The sequence below is a fragment of the Felis catus genome, chromosome A3 (genome assembly GCF_018350175.1).
Source record: "Felis catus isolate Fca126 chromosome A3, F.catus_Fca126_mat1.0, whole genome shotgun sequence".
NCBI lineage: Eukaryota > Metazoa > Chordata > Mammalia > Carnivora > Felidae > Felis > Felis catus.
The window spans coordinates 95,012,159-95,027,488 of NC_058370.1; the positions used below are offsets into that span (position 1 = coordinate 95,012,159).

A 15,330-nucleotide genomic window follows, 5' to 3' on the forward strand; every position below is an offset into this window, starting at 1 on the left:
AAATACTTCCTAACTAATTCTGAAGCCACATTACCCTAATACCAAAGCCAGAGAAAGACATTACAAGAAAACTACAGATCATTATCTCTTATGAACATAAAGATGCAAAAATTCTTAAAAAACTAGGAATAGAGGAGAACAAAATATTAGGCAAAATAAACTGATCAAGAATAGCTATAAAAAATCTGCAGTTGACACCACACTTATTAGTGAGATTATTTAAGCTTTTCCATTAAGATCAGGTACAAGGCAAGATGTGCCCTGTTACCACTCCTTTTCAACATCATATTAGAAGACCTTGCTAATACAAAAGTCAAGAAAAGGAAATAAAATATATACAGATTAGAAAGGAAGGTATAAAATTATCTTTGTGCACAGATAACATGGTCATCGATGTGGAAAATCTAAAAGAATTGACAAAACCCTCCTGGACTAAAAAAAAATTATAGCAAAGTTGCAGGATATAATGTTAATATACAGAATTCATTGACTTTCCTACATACTATCAGCAACAAATGGAATCTGAAATTAATAACACAGCATCATTTACATTTGCATCAAAAAAGAGAAATACCTAAATATAAATCTAATAAAAAAGGCATAAGATCTATATGAAGAAACTATAAAACTCTAATGAACAAAATCAAGTAACTAAATAAATGGAGAGAATATTGTACTTTCATGGGTAAGAGGACTCAAAATTGTCAAAAGATTGGTACTTTCTAACTTGATCTACAGATTCATTGCAGTCCCAATCAAATCCCAGCAAATTGTTTTATGAATATCAACTAACTGATTCTAAAGTTTGTAAAGAGAGTCAAAAGACTTGTAATACTCATCATGATATTGAAGGTGCAGAATAAAGTTGGAAGACTTAAGTCACCCAACTTCAAAACTTATTATAAAGCTACAGTAATTAAAAGAATGTTGGTATTAGTAAAGGTACAGAGAGATAGATCAATGGAACAGAATAGGAAGCCCAGAAATAGACTTCCATAAATATAGTCAATGATCTTTTGCAAATAAGTGAAAGCAATTCAATGAAGCAAAGATAGTCACTTCATCAAATGGTGCTAGAACTGGACATCCACATGCAAGAATTTATATATGTATATATATGAGTTTAGACAAAAACTTTATACCCTCATAAAAACTCAATATGAATTATAGACCTAAAACACAAAACTATAAAACTCCTGAAAGATAACATAGAAGTAAACCTAAATGACCTTGGGTATGGTGATGTCTTTTAAGTTATGACATCAAAGCCACAATCCATGAAAGAAAGAAATAATCTGGGCTGCATTGAATTTTAAAACTTATCTGCAAAAGACAGTATTAAGAGAATTAGAAAACAAGTCATAGACTGGGAGAAAATATTTACAGAACACAAATCTGATAAAAGTGTGTTATCCAAAAGATGCAAAGAACCCTTAAAATTCAATCATAAGAAAACAAGAAACCCCAATAAAAAATAGGCCAAAGATCTTAATAGACACTCATCAAAAAAAACCCTGTGCAGATAGTGGATTTACGAAAAGATGTTCCACATCATATGTCATCAGGGAAATCAAGTTGAGACAACAGTGACATACTGGTACACAAGTATTAAAATGGCCCAAACCTGGAAGACTGAAAACACCAGATGCCGGTGAGGATGTGGAGCAGTGGGTGCTCTTATTCATTGCTGGTGGAACTGCAAAATGGTATAGTCATTTTGAAAGACAGCCCCGCAGTATTTTTACAAATCTAAACCTACTCTCACCATATGATTTGGCTACTGCACTCCTTAGTGTTTACTCAAAGGAGTTGAAAACATCTACACAAAAACCTGCACAATGATGTTGATGGCAGCTTTATTCATAATTGTAAAAACTTGGAAAGAACCAAGGTGTCCTTCAGTAAATGAATGGATAAACAAACTGATATATCTGGCAATAGAATATTATTCAGCTGAAGTGAAATGACCTATGAAGCCATGAAAAAACATGGAGGAACCTGAAATGCATATTGCTAAGTGCAAGAAACCCATCTGAAAAGACTATGTATTGTATGACTCCAACTCTATGACATTATATAAAAGGCAAAACTGTGGAATCCATAAAAATACCAGTGATTTCTGGGGGTGAGGTGGGATGGGGGAGGGAAAGAGTTGAATAGGTGGAGCACAGAGAATTTTTGGAGCAGTGAAAATACTCTGAATGATATTATAATGAAGGTTGTATGTCTTTATACATTTGTCCAAACTCAGAATGTACAATACCAAGAATAAACCCTAAGGGAAACTATGTACTTTGGGTCACTATGATATGTCAATGTAGTTTCATTCTTGGTAAAAAAAAAAAAAAAATGTACCATTCTGGTGAGTGATGTTGATAATGGGAGTGTCTATGTATAGGTGGGGATGAGGGTATATGGGAAATTTCGGTACCTCCCTCTCAATTTTGTTGTACACCTAAAAGTGCTCTAAAAAATAAAGTCTTAATAAAAAAATTAAAATATACCTAAATTAAAGAAATATTACACATTTACTTGAAACCTTAAAGTTACCAATATTCACCCAATATTATTATATAATTAATGAAAAATGAATATGGTCTTCTGTTTATCTTTTTCTCTTTTAATAAAGTATCTGTGAGATATAAATGGTCCTGGCATAAGGATTGTGTCTTGTTTTCTGTACAGTGGGAAATTCTGTCATATTCCAAGAAATGGAAATGTTTTAATTTGCATCATTTTCTAATTTATAAGCATATATAAATGTAGAATAAATAGAGATGAGTTTTTCAAGTTCATAAATACATGTATATGCTAAATTATGGATTTAACTGATACATTAATTTAAAAGTCTCCTGAATGTCAGGCACTGTGCTTCGTATTGGGAGTATGAAGATGAAGGAGACTCTGCCTATTTGAGGGAGGGACATATAAATACACAATTAAAGAGTAAGTTATTGTGCCATGCACTCCCAACTCTACCTAGAGTGGTGTGTCAAAAAACACAGAAGACAGAAACCAACACGCTTTTGTTGAGACATGAAAGGGCAGTGGGTGTTTGCTGGGCAAGAGAGAGGCACACAGGGGTGTCTGGGTGGCTCAGTCCGTTAAACGTCCGACTTTGGGTCAGGTCATGATCTCACGGTTTATGGGTTCGAGCCCCAATTCAGGGTCTGTGCCGGCAGCTCGGAGCCTGGAGCCTGCTTTGGATTCTGTGTCTCCCTCTCTCTCTCTGCCCTTCCCCTGCTTGCGCTGTCTCCCTATCTCTCTCTCTCAAAAATAAGTAAACATTAAAAAAAAGAGAGTCTCACAGAGACTCTCTGTTCTGTGTAACCCTATATGTTTAGGTGGACACATGTGTCCTGGGAATATCTAGTTGGTTGTGTGTATGTGTGTATATTTGGAATCCTGCAGACTTAGGAAAGGCGTGGGAAATGACTGTGAATCTGAAAAGTACAATGAGGATGAGGTATGAGGATCAGTGTGGACAGCTAAGCAAGGCTAGATGCTGAATAACTTTGCATGGTAGGAGGTGATGGCAAACTGCTGAAGGACAGGAAGACAACAATGGATTGCAGTTTTGAACAATTGCTCTAGGGTGAATGGTGGGTTAAATGGAGAGGTGTAAGATGGGGGCAGGGAGATAGAGATGATTACAGTAAGGACATTTTCCAGAATACTTATACAAACATTATATAAATAACAATCTTACATGTTCAATAATTTATGCATAGATCATGAGCATGATTCTGAGTTTAGATGTAGATTTATAGTTTAGATGTAGATTTTCCAAGATCTCCCATCCCCGGCTCTTACCTTATGTGTAAATTTCTTTTCAGAACTGCTTCAGTGCTAAACCTTTTGGGGGCTGCAGCTCTGGGAATGTATTTTGGCCTTATCGTATGAGATCACCACTTGAAGGAAAGAGTTACAAACTTGCTTCTAAAGATATAGATGGTTTTGCCATCAAATAAAGAATGTGTTATTTAAAAAAAAAACAGATTTCTTCCAACTCTAGAAAGGCTGTGGTTCTTAATTATTTCAGCAGTGACTTTCCATTTGCCTTAAGTCACAAAAACAAGTTAGCATGTGAATCCAAGGAGTGAAGGAGCTCCACAGTTGTTCAAAATATGCCAGGAGGGTTTGACACACACAGTACTAAGGCTACACATCCATGTTCTCAGAGCTACTTTAAGGGAAGTTTGTAGGATGATTATCATTATGTGAATACCCAGTACACTATTGCCTGCCACCTCCTCCTAGAAACACATTTCCCGTGGGTGTATGACAAATCTGGTTGAACAGATAAAGTGCGGTTTTGCTATTTCAGGCCTGGTTACATCCTAACTGCAGTTACATCACAGGTTGAATTCTGTCTTCATAAACGTATGGTCACCACCCCCCACCCCCCACTTTGTTGTATCATGGCACTTCTCTATTAAATCTTATTTTTCCATTGTTGGTATAAAAATGGAATCCCACTGTAGCGTATTTTGACAGTTAATGTTTGTACTTCAAGTGGATTTAGAAATTTTTCACGTAAGTAACTCCCGGTCCAAATATATTCAATTGATGCTTTATTTTTGGAGTATATTGTTAGTTTATTTAGTGTTTAACTACACATTATCAGTGTTAACATTTCTTGTTCAAGGTTTTTGACACTCGATGTCTTTAAAACATGCTGTTCAATACAGACATCGTACTTAATGAGGAGAAACATACTGTTCCTTGAATAGCCTTGACACTGTGCCAAATCATAAAGATATCATATCTAATGATGAATTCTTTGCTCAATAGATTGTATATTTCCATAGAATAGACTTATTAAAAATAGAATATTCATGATTTTAAGTCATTCTTGAGAAGTCCTTGAGCAACTTAGTTGATATTTTGACCTAGGTTTTCCTATTTCAAAAATACGTTAACAATTTTTAATCTAAAGTTGATGATGTTGCTTAAAGTCGATGAAGTTGTCAATTGTGGAACAAATGAATTTTTTTCTTTATAAAAATTTTATTGAAAATCTAAGTAGTTATGCTTTTAAAGAATTAATAACATTTCACTTAAGAGTGGTCCAAGACTTAATTATTTTTGTTCCATAGAAGCAGTTCAGATTATGCCTGCTGATTTCTCATTTTAACCATGGATATTACTTAATTTTTGTTAACCTATTTTCTTTCCCTGATGGAATTTTTCTTCCGTGCTTTTTAGATGACCTCTGACTTACTATCTTCCACTGTCACCAACTTCTTTGTTAATTTTATTTTCTTCAGCTTCACAATATAGTTCGTATCTTTTTAGATTTTTTTAAAAGTTTATTTATTTATTTTGAGAGAGAGAGAGAGTGTGAGTGGGGAGAGGGGTAAAGGGAGAGGGAAAGAAATAATCCCAGGCAGGCTCTGCTGACAGTGCAGAGCCTGACGTGGGGCTGGATCCCACAACCACATGATCATATCCTGAGCCGAAATCAAGAGTTGGACACTTAACTGACAGAGCCACCCAGGCACCTCTAGATTTTTCTCAGGAGTTTTTACTCTCTTATCTAAGAGACAGAAGCTTTGTCCTCTTTTCCCCTCTCCATGGCTCTTCAGGCATATTTTTCAGAAACCTGACAACTCTGACTTTAGAGTAGTCATATGCATGGTGAAGGAGATCATAAAAATTGACATAAGCTGATCTCTGTACTGCTGGAAACTCCACATTTGTTTCCCTTTGCACAGAGGACAAAATCTACCTTTTTGCCCTTGTGCTATGAGCCCTCCTGAGACCTGTCCCTTCCCAGTTCTCACCTTCCATCCTACCCTTGTCTCTTCTTCTGTGTTCCAGCTACACTGGCCTTTATGCAGTCTTCCAAATTATGAGAATATATGAGAATATAATGAAACTTGTGAGAATCGTGTTTTATAAATTTTATCATTAAGGTAAATTACTGGAAATTGATTTGATTGAAATTGAAAATATGTGAGAATCAAAAATTTTAATTCAAAAAGTACAGTACCAGCTTACCCTCAAAACAACTGTTCATGTAGAAGAGCAAAGAGTATTTGTTCCCAAAAATGTACAGATGCTCTTTCAGTTGTTTTGATCTTGGGCACGAAACAGGTTGTTTAAAACAGTGCACATGCTGGACCCCATTTTAAAGAAAAAACTTTCAATACACATAGTAAATATAAAACACAGAAACAAGCAGTCTGTCATGAAACATACACCGAAGTGTTAAGAGTGGAATTTGAGATAATTTTTCCTTCTATCTGTATTTTGTAATTCTTTCCCAATTACGACAAACCATTTTGTGTAATTCAAAGTCTAGTTTAAAAGTGGTGTTATTACCCAACTTTTGCCTTGTTTGGGTATTACAGCCTTGATTGTAGTGGTGACATAGGAAACGCTGGTTCCAGGTATACATGGTAAACAGTGCTATGTGGGTAGGCCTTCAACTTCTTTCTAGAACCAAGTAGTTTTGTGTGTGTGTGTGGTGAGAGTAGAGAACTGAGTTTGTCATTAAGCTGAGAATTATGTACATTTTGCTCTACACATGAATATATAACAGAGTGTGAATGATCTAGTATATTTGCATGACAATTTCTTTAAAAAAATTTTTAAGTTTATTTATTTATTTTTGAGAGAGACAAAGACAGATAGTGTGCATGGGGGAGGGGCAGAGAGAGGGGGGCAGAGAATCCCAAGCCGGCTCTGTGCTGTCTGCGTGGACCCCAATGTGGGGCTCAAACTCACGAACCATGAGATCATGAGCTGAGCTGAAACCAAGAGCTGGACGCTTAACCGACTGACCCAGTGCCCCTGGATATATTATTTCACTGAAAACTGGTCAAAACCCTTCATTGTGCAGGCTTGCAGGCCTGTTTTTCTGGTTGTGTTCTTTTCATCTAGGTTGTAGGATCCTCTTTCATCCCATAGCAGATTTTGTTTTGGGTTTTTTTTCTGCTGCATTTTATCAGGGCCTTGAGTTTCTCTGGTGTATTTCTCAGTATTCCCTATAAGCATATTCATTTTGGAGGTTTGCCTTTCTTACCATATGCTGTGCTCATAATGCTATTTGATGTATGTGTTATCTCCTAATTTTGCTTTTATCTTTCTGTTCAACCAAATAGTTCTGTTTATCTGGGTGTGTGGTCCTGTGTGTATTCTGTCTGCCATCTCCATACTGGTAGGAACAGTGTCCTATACACCCATGAGAGGAATATTTTACACTTTGTGTGTGTGGATAGTTGTTCATGTTTGAGGTCCAAGCCGAAATGACGTTCCCACTGTCCAATGTCTCAGAACCACTGCATGTCTCCCAGGCAGAGATACCTTAGCAATATTTGCTATCTAATCAGGGGGATGTTACATAGCAAATAAGTTTCATATATACAATGCAACCATTTTAATTTTTTTAAGTTTATTTATTTTTGAGAGAGAACACAAGCAGGGGAGGTGGAGAGAGAGAGAGAGAGAGAGAGAGAGAGAGAGAGAGAGAGAGAGAGAGAGACACAGATTCCAAAGCAGGATCCAGGTTCCGAGCTGTTAGCGCAGAGCCCAAAGTGGAGCTCAAAACCAAAAACCACAAGATCATGACCTGAGCCAAAGTTGGACACTTAACCACCTGAGTGCCCCACAATGCAACCATTTTAGATAGTAGAGAAGTTGGTGGCATTCTTTATTCAATATTTAGGAGAGGCTTTAGGAGGTTTTGTTTTATAAATATGCAAGAAATCCTCTCAAAGAATGTGAAAAGATTTAGTAAACTGGGATAATATTTGCAACATATGAAGTTTAGTGCACCTTATTGCCTTCATCACACTGCCTTATATACTTTGTAAAGCAGGAAGAAAACCTAAGTGGCTCAAATATGAAAGACTGAAGTGCCACTTGGCTGTTTCCTAAAGATCTAAGCCACTTCAGCCTTCTGGTGTGAATGAAGTAGTACTTTAGCCTGGTTTTCCAACTAGTTGTTAGTTCAATTTCTTGACTGAAATGACAATTTTTGGTGAATTATGATACATAGGACCTGTGATATATGCCACTGAGGATAGATTTGTTTTATGTCTCTGGAATTGTTTTTTATGGATGCAATTTACATATTTTAAACCCCCTATAATTTTCATGTTTCAGCTGACTATATAGTTAAGATTATATATTTCTTGATTGTGAAACAATTACAGTGGTTTCAGATGCATATGTTTTTCCCTCAAGTTTAGATCTCTATACTATAGTGAGGCTAATTTAGTTCCTTTCAATAAAATATTTTAAGGTCCTTTTATTAAAGCAGGAATTAGAATAATTATCATTATTTATAAAATACTGCTTAATATAAAAGCAACTCCAAGGAAATTATAATCACTCTGTAAAATTGAAAGTAGAAAGCACTTAAAAATTCATGAGTATAAAATAAAATATGCGTCAATAAAAATTGTGTGCAGAGCCAACTTGTATTTTAGAATAGAACTTGGAAGGTTGTGCTTGCATGGAAACAATTTTCCAAACTGGAAAATTCTAATTTAAAAGAATAGCCCCCAAATCATGGTAAATATATTTCCTGTAATGAATCAATAAATGTCTAGTGAGGATCAATGGTGTGCTCAGTACTATGCTTTTAGTTTGCTATTCGCCTATGGAGGTGAGTCCTTCCAACTTGAGGTGGTAGGTGCATTGTAAAGTACAATTCATGGGGCCCAAGATGTGGCACACAGTTAAGGCTTATCATAGTGACGATGGGTAGTGTTTCTCAACAGGATCCCTATCGGCATTTTGGGTGCGGTTATCCTTTGTCATGTAGAATTTTAACATTAAGCCTGACCTGTACAACTTCACAATGATCAGAACATCCAAAATGGCGCCTGGAAAGCATTTCTGGGTGATACAGCCCCCAGTTGAGATCTGCTGGCACAGAACAGGGGCTGACAGACTTTTTCTGTGAAGAGGCAGATACTAAATATTTTCAGTTTTGTGGGCTATACTCTCTCGGTTACAACTACTCAACTCTGCTGTTGTAGCAGGAAAGCAACCACAGACAATACAAGAAAAGTGTGGCTGTGTTCCAGTAAAACTTCACTTAAAAAGTAGCTGGTGGGCAGATTTAGCTTGCAGGTTATAATTTGCCAATCCCTTCGTATGTATCACAAGCCCACCGATTTCAACACAAGGAATGCTATTTGAGAACACTCAGTAGTATTTTATCAGTTGGAAGGATTTTGGCTGCAAATATGAAATCATATCTACTATTTCTAAAGACAGGATGGTTTCACTCTTGGTTAATTAAATGTATTATTGTCATAAAAGACCAAAGTACCCTCCTTTTTTCTACTCTGTTATCCTCAGCTGTTGCCATGGTCTCCCCTCATTGTCACAAATGGATGCCGGAATGTTACATGTAGTTACAGTAGCGCACAAGGAAGAATAACATATCTGCCTACTCTCTAGGAAAACCTTTCCCAGAAGTCCCCAGCTCACTTGCTGTCAGATCTCATTTGGGGACAAACCCAAACTTGAACTAAAAAATGGCAAAGTGGAAATTCCAGTGATGTGGAATTCCACATAATTGCCATGAAATACTTAGAAGTCTCTTCCCTGGGCTGGAAAAAGATTCCGGCCCTAACACAAACCTGTGGATACACAATATTTGAATGAATTGAGTTTGTGTTTAAGAGAAAGAGCAGTAAGTTTTGAGGATTAGTGGAGGAAGATGTATGTGAGATGCCATATTTTCCATATTAATTATCTTATATTTTAAATAGAATTCTGTCTTGAGTGTTATTTGAGGCCTTTTGTTTCCCTCTGTTTTCCATTTAGTCAAAGGAGCATTTTATGTATGCCTGTCTTTGGTCAGATTAGAGGGAGGAGTTTGGATCAAGGTTCACTGGTGGCAGATAATTTCTCTCTAGTATTGAAGAGCCAAGGGCATGTAGAGCCATGCCTTCCTGTTGTGAGATCAGTAATACCACCAGTGTGCAAAAGACAGTATTTCAATTTATTTAACAGAGCTTACTTGGTAGTCCTTAAGGACCTCCTTACTTAAATAAGCCCCCCAATTATCATATATACTTAGTATATTATGTGGTTTGTATTATAAGAATTGAAAATAATTTGTTGAAACACATGCTCATGGAAATGTTATAATTATTTATTTTAGTGCTAAAGGGAATACAGAAGACCATCTGGTTCTTTCAGGCTCGTAAAGGTGCTGCCTTACAATTTCAGATGAAGCAGGTGATTTGCCAAGAGAATCATTTGGGTGGCTGGAAAGTAAAGATATAACTAGAAACTGTTTTTCTCACTTCGTGTGCTGTGTTCCCTGCATTACATCATGGCATTCCTGCAGCAAAGTGCCAGCTTAAAAGACCTTATGCTTGTCAGTAAAAATGGCTCTAATTCAAGTTCTGATTTTTTTTTCTTGGAGCTCTTCCTGAATTTTGAGCTCTTTAACTTGTCAGTACAGGGGTTGAACAAATACCTTTAGATGCACTTATATTTATTTTGGTGACTTTTGAAGAATGACACTAAAATATCTTATAGGTAAATTTATTCAAGAGACCTTGTTTAGTATCTGCTGGGAAGCAGTTGCCTTTTTTATGCCAATTGTTTACTTATGTGTATATTTAAAAAATTAATTCACAGTCCTTGCCTCAAGGATCTCAACATTCTACTATTAAAGAGACAAATGAATGAATAATTAAAATAGAATGTGATTCCTAGCACAGTAGAGGGAAGCAAATGTGCTCTGAGAGCAAGTGTGGTCTGAGTGGGTCAACAAATGAAGCCCGAGCTGAGTTTCAAAGGATAACCGAGAGGAAATAAACTTAAAACAGGGAAGAAGGTTTTTGGAGATGGAGTAACATGGGCAAAGATTAGAGGTGTCAGAAAATATGGAATGTTTGGAGAATCGCTAGCAGTCACTAAATCTAGAGTTCACAAAGACTGAAAATGTAAGGTGGATGAATGCTGAGTAATAAGTCTATACTGGAGGACAGTAAATATAATTGGAACTTTATCCTTAGGCGAAGGGAGTCATCAGAGGCTTTTCAACACAGACATGATGTAATTTATATTTTGGAAAAATCACTAAGGCTGCAGAATAAAGGAGGGAGTAGAGGAGGCTAAGATTGAGGCCAACATGACAGTCAAGAGGTTGTTTCAATAACCCTAAAGAAGAAATGATGACAACCTTGATGAGAGCAGTGATGATTTGATGTAGGAGGTAAGAGAAAGGAAAGGAATAAAGAATGACTTCTCCATTTCTGACAAGGGAGATTGATAGTGGTTCTGTTCATTGACATATGACTATAGAAGCATAAAATTACCAATTTGGGGGTAAAGAGAATGAGTTCATGTTGGAGTGTTTGGAAACCTAGTAAATGATGGCATATAGGAGGCTAGAACTCAGGCAGAAATCCTGAAATAGATTTGGGAGTTTTCAGCATCATATAAGCCACTGACATGATTGAAGCCCACCTAGACACTATGCATAGAAGAGGGAGAGACTAAGGACAAGATGCCAAGAGAGTGGAGGAAGAGCAGGGGAGAGTGGTGTCCTTTAAGCCAAGAGAATAATAGTATTACTGTCAAATACTGCTTAGAGGTCAAATAAGGAAAGAACTGAGAAAGGGTCACTGAATTTTTGAGGTGATATGTTTATTTTTATGATAAGAAATATAATTTTATGATAAGAAATATCATTAGATACATTGAAATATATATGTATATACATATACATACACATGCATATGTAGTGAAATATATATATATGTATGTATAAATTAAGAATTGCCCTAAATCCTATCACCCAGCATAACTACCGCTAAAATTTTGATGTGTATCTTTCTACTTTTTCTGTATGCAAATATATTCTCCAAAACCAGATATGTCTATATATAACAAAATGAGTTCCTACTATAAAAATATGAAGCACTGCATGAATTTGCTTATTATTCTTGCCCAGAGACCATGATAATCTTCTCCACGTCTTTCCAATTTTAGTATATAAGCTGGAGAAGCACATGGTGTCCATTGAATTAAGCAACTAGAAGATCATTTGTAACTGTGCAAGGCTAATTTCAGTGGAATGGTGAGGGCAGTAGCCAGATTGTTGTGGGATGGGGACTAGGTGGGTAGTGAGAAAGTAGAAAAAGGATCATAGACCATCCTTTCCAGAAGTCAGTATGTAAGGGGACAGGAAGCATAAAATGGCAACAGAGGAGTATGATGGAGGTTTTTATTTGTTTGTTTTCTGGTTTGAAAGGGGTTTGATTTAGTTTTTTACTTGGACAAGACTTTCCACTGACTTGAAGGAACCAGAAGAGGGGGATAAATTAAGGATATTAAGAAGAGGTTGTGATTGCAGGGGTGAAGCCTTAGGAGGCAGGAAAAGATGAGTTGTGGGAAAGAGGAAACAAACCCCATCTTACAATAAGGCAATTGGGAAGGAGGTGAGAGTGGAAAAAGATGTTGAATAGCTTGCAGATGGTTGCCTGAGGTGATTCTGGTCACCTCAGAGTGAATGGCTGATACTCATCTGTATTCAGTTATTTGATGAAGACTTTTGGAATATGCATGAAACAAAGAAGTGCCATATTGGATCAGATCCACAGTGACCTGTTCACTTATGTCCTGAGAGTGGTACCAAGAGATGCATGTTAGAAATGTCTAGTTTTCTCTGACAAATTAAAAGAGCAGGAACGTTCCCAAAATGCTTTAGTTACTTTACATGATCCATTTGGGATTTATTATCCATATATTTCTGTGAAGCTACTTGAAGCCATCTATTTTCTTAACTCTCCTGCCCCCTGAGACTTACTACCTGCAAAGTAAAGTATTTAACCTAGGGAAGTTGAACTGCATGTTGGGAAAAAACACAGATTTGGGGAACAGATCTTGGTTAAATTCCATTAACCTTGGAAAAATGACTTAACATCTTGTGCTGTAGTTCCCTTATCTGCAAAATTGGGATGTGATCTTACTGACCTTACAGAAATGAGAGGATAGCATTAGGTGGTATATGTGAAGCGCCTAATAACTGCTCAGAGTGAGTGCTCATTGTGTACTGGTGACCTGACACATCTTGTCTCTCCCAGTGATCAAGGGCTCCAGTGCAGTCCAGGATACAAGGATTTGATGAGAGGAACATAAAATGATAAATACTGATAATAGACTGTAGCCAGTGGCCAGGAGTTTTCAATGAAATTTTTGTTGTGAAATTAAATGGGAAGGATTACTACCTTGAAATGTATGGATTTAACAGAACTTCATATGCATTTCCGTAATGCCATTTTACATTTTATTTTTGTATTTACCAAAGCATATCACCTGACGTGGTGTTTTGGCTCTTACGCACATAGTTAAATGCCACTGATGACCAGAAGGAAACCTGGTTTATTGTTTTTGTTTTTCACGTATGGTTTTCTTTATCAACAAATGTAATAAGGTGATTTATCAGGGGGAATATAGGCTCAGTATCACAGGTGCTCAAATATCAATCCTTGCAAAAAAAAACTTCTAAGCAAATATAATTGCTGTAATGTGTTATGGCTTTTCAAGATTAGCAATTCAAAGAAAGGGGCAAGGATAACAATACAGTGAATTCGCTCCCATTTACTACTGTAGCTGCTACTGGATGCACAACAGGGCCTGTTGACCTTAGACCTGGAGAATAAGCCACTTCATCTTGGGGGACTGAAAGAGGCAGGGGTGGGAGGCTTCAGTCATTTCTGTCTGAGCTTCTGTGACTTAATTCCTTATTAACTCACCAGCACATGTACGGTTTTAACTTTGATTTTTAAAATAAAATATAGTAACTCACTAGAGCTTGCTTTAAAAAATACAAATCCTTAAGTACTACTTAAGTATTTTTAAAGTTTATTTATTTTAAGAGAGAGACAGAGAGAGAAAGAGAGAGAGTGGGGAAGGGGCAGAGAGAGGGGGAGAGAGAGAATCCTGAGCAGGCTCTGCATTGCCAGCGCAGAGCCCAGTGCAGGTCTGGAACTCACAACCATGAGATAGTGAACTGAGCTGAAACCAAGAGCCCAATGCTTAACCAACTGAGCCAGCCAGGCGCCCCACTAAGTATTCTAAAATCACTTAACAATTTAAAATGCCTCTTATCTAAATATCTGCATTTATTTTTTTATATTGTATCTTAATATTATGATTACTCTGTTTTCTTTATTTTCTCCTTGGGTTACTGGAATGCTTTTTCATAATCTGATTCATTTTTGTTTCTAGCACTTTTCTGGCAGCAAATCTAAAGGGGATTCTTTCCCCATTTTTCTGTTGCAAAAACTACTCAATATCGCTCCATCGACATATGCAACATTTGGAGGTGCTGTCGGTTACTTCTCTTTCAACTGATCTAAGTGTCCTGTGGATGTGGGAGTATCATGGCCTTACAGATGCTCATTTTTAGCTGAACTCCTCTCTGAGCAGTCCTTTCTTGATGAATGTTTTCTGTTTTTACAGTCTATGAGGCAGAGCAATTCTTGGCTCACCAATGAGCCTTAAGCAAGTCTGAAACACCTTGGTGTTTCCCAAAGCACCTGTCTGGGCCTTGGACATACTATGTGGTTAGTCCACATGCGGTGAATGAGTGAACGGTTGGATGGATAAACGATTGAAAGAAGGATGGACATGCAGGATTTAACTTCTTTCTAGAATTTTGAAGGCATTCTGAGAAATGAAAACCACTTTTTGTTTAGTCTTTCAGATAAGTGACATCTAAAGTGGTGTTCTCAGTTGAAAACCCCTACATTAGAGCCTTAGTATTGCATTTTAACTATAGTCATCTTTTGTGTGTGTGTGTGTGTGTGTGTGTGTGTGTGTGTGTGTGTGATTGTGAGGCTTGAAGTTGGCAAAGGATCAAGTCCACAAATCGTAACATTTTTACTAAATACCCAACACTATGCTAATCATTGTGAAGGGTACAGAGTCCTTGTCCCTGAGTGTATTAAAGAGGACAAAACTTATATGAAGCAAATAGAGAACAAGACAAGGCAATTTGTGTTCAAATTAAATGCTATGTAGTGACCATTCTACTTAGATGGAACACTGATGGAATTCAGAGAAAGGAAAAGTCACAGGGCCTTGGGGACAAAAGGTAATTTGGGTTGGTGAAGAGAAGGAAGACTTCCTAAAAGGTATTGTGGTCCAACCTACAGAGCGTGTAAGTCCTTAGCAAACAATTCCTCACGTGGAACTTGGCAGTGAATGAAATATCAAAGCAGACCTCACTAGTCCGTTGAAGGAAGCCCAAGTTTCTCCTAAACAAAAATGACACCCGGTTTTAAAACGTAATAACTAAAAACTAGCGACACAGTTAAAATAACCACTGAAACTATGTATTTT

General features: G+C 36.9%; 1 protein-coding gene and 1 non-coding gene across 6 annotated transcripts in view; one reads left to right on the top strand and one right to left on the bottom strand.

Annotated features, from left to right (window-relative positions):
* CTNNA2 (catenin alpha 2) overlaps positions 1-15,330 on the top strand; it is a 1,116,872-nt gene that overhangs the window by 115,209 nt on the left and 986,333 nt on the right. The gene's annotated exons all lie outside the window — the stretch shown is intronic.
* LOC111559937 lies at positions 11,891-11,993 on the bottom strand. Its single transcript, XR_002741403.1, has one exon. It is a non-coding gene; the product is annotated as a U6 spliceosomal RNA (small nuclear RNA).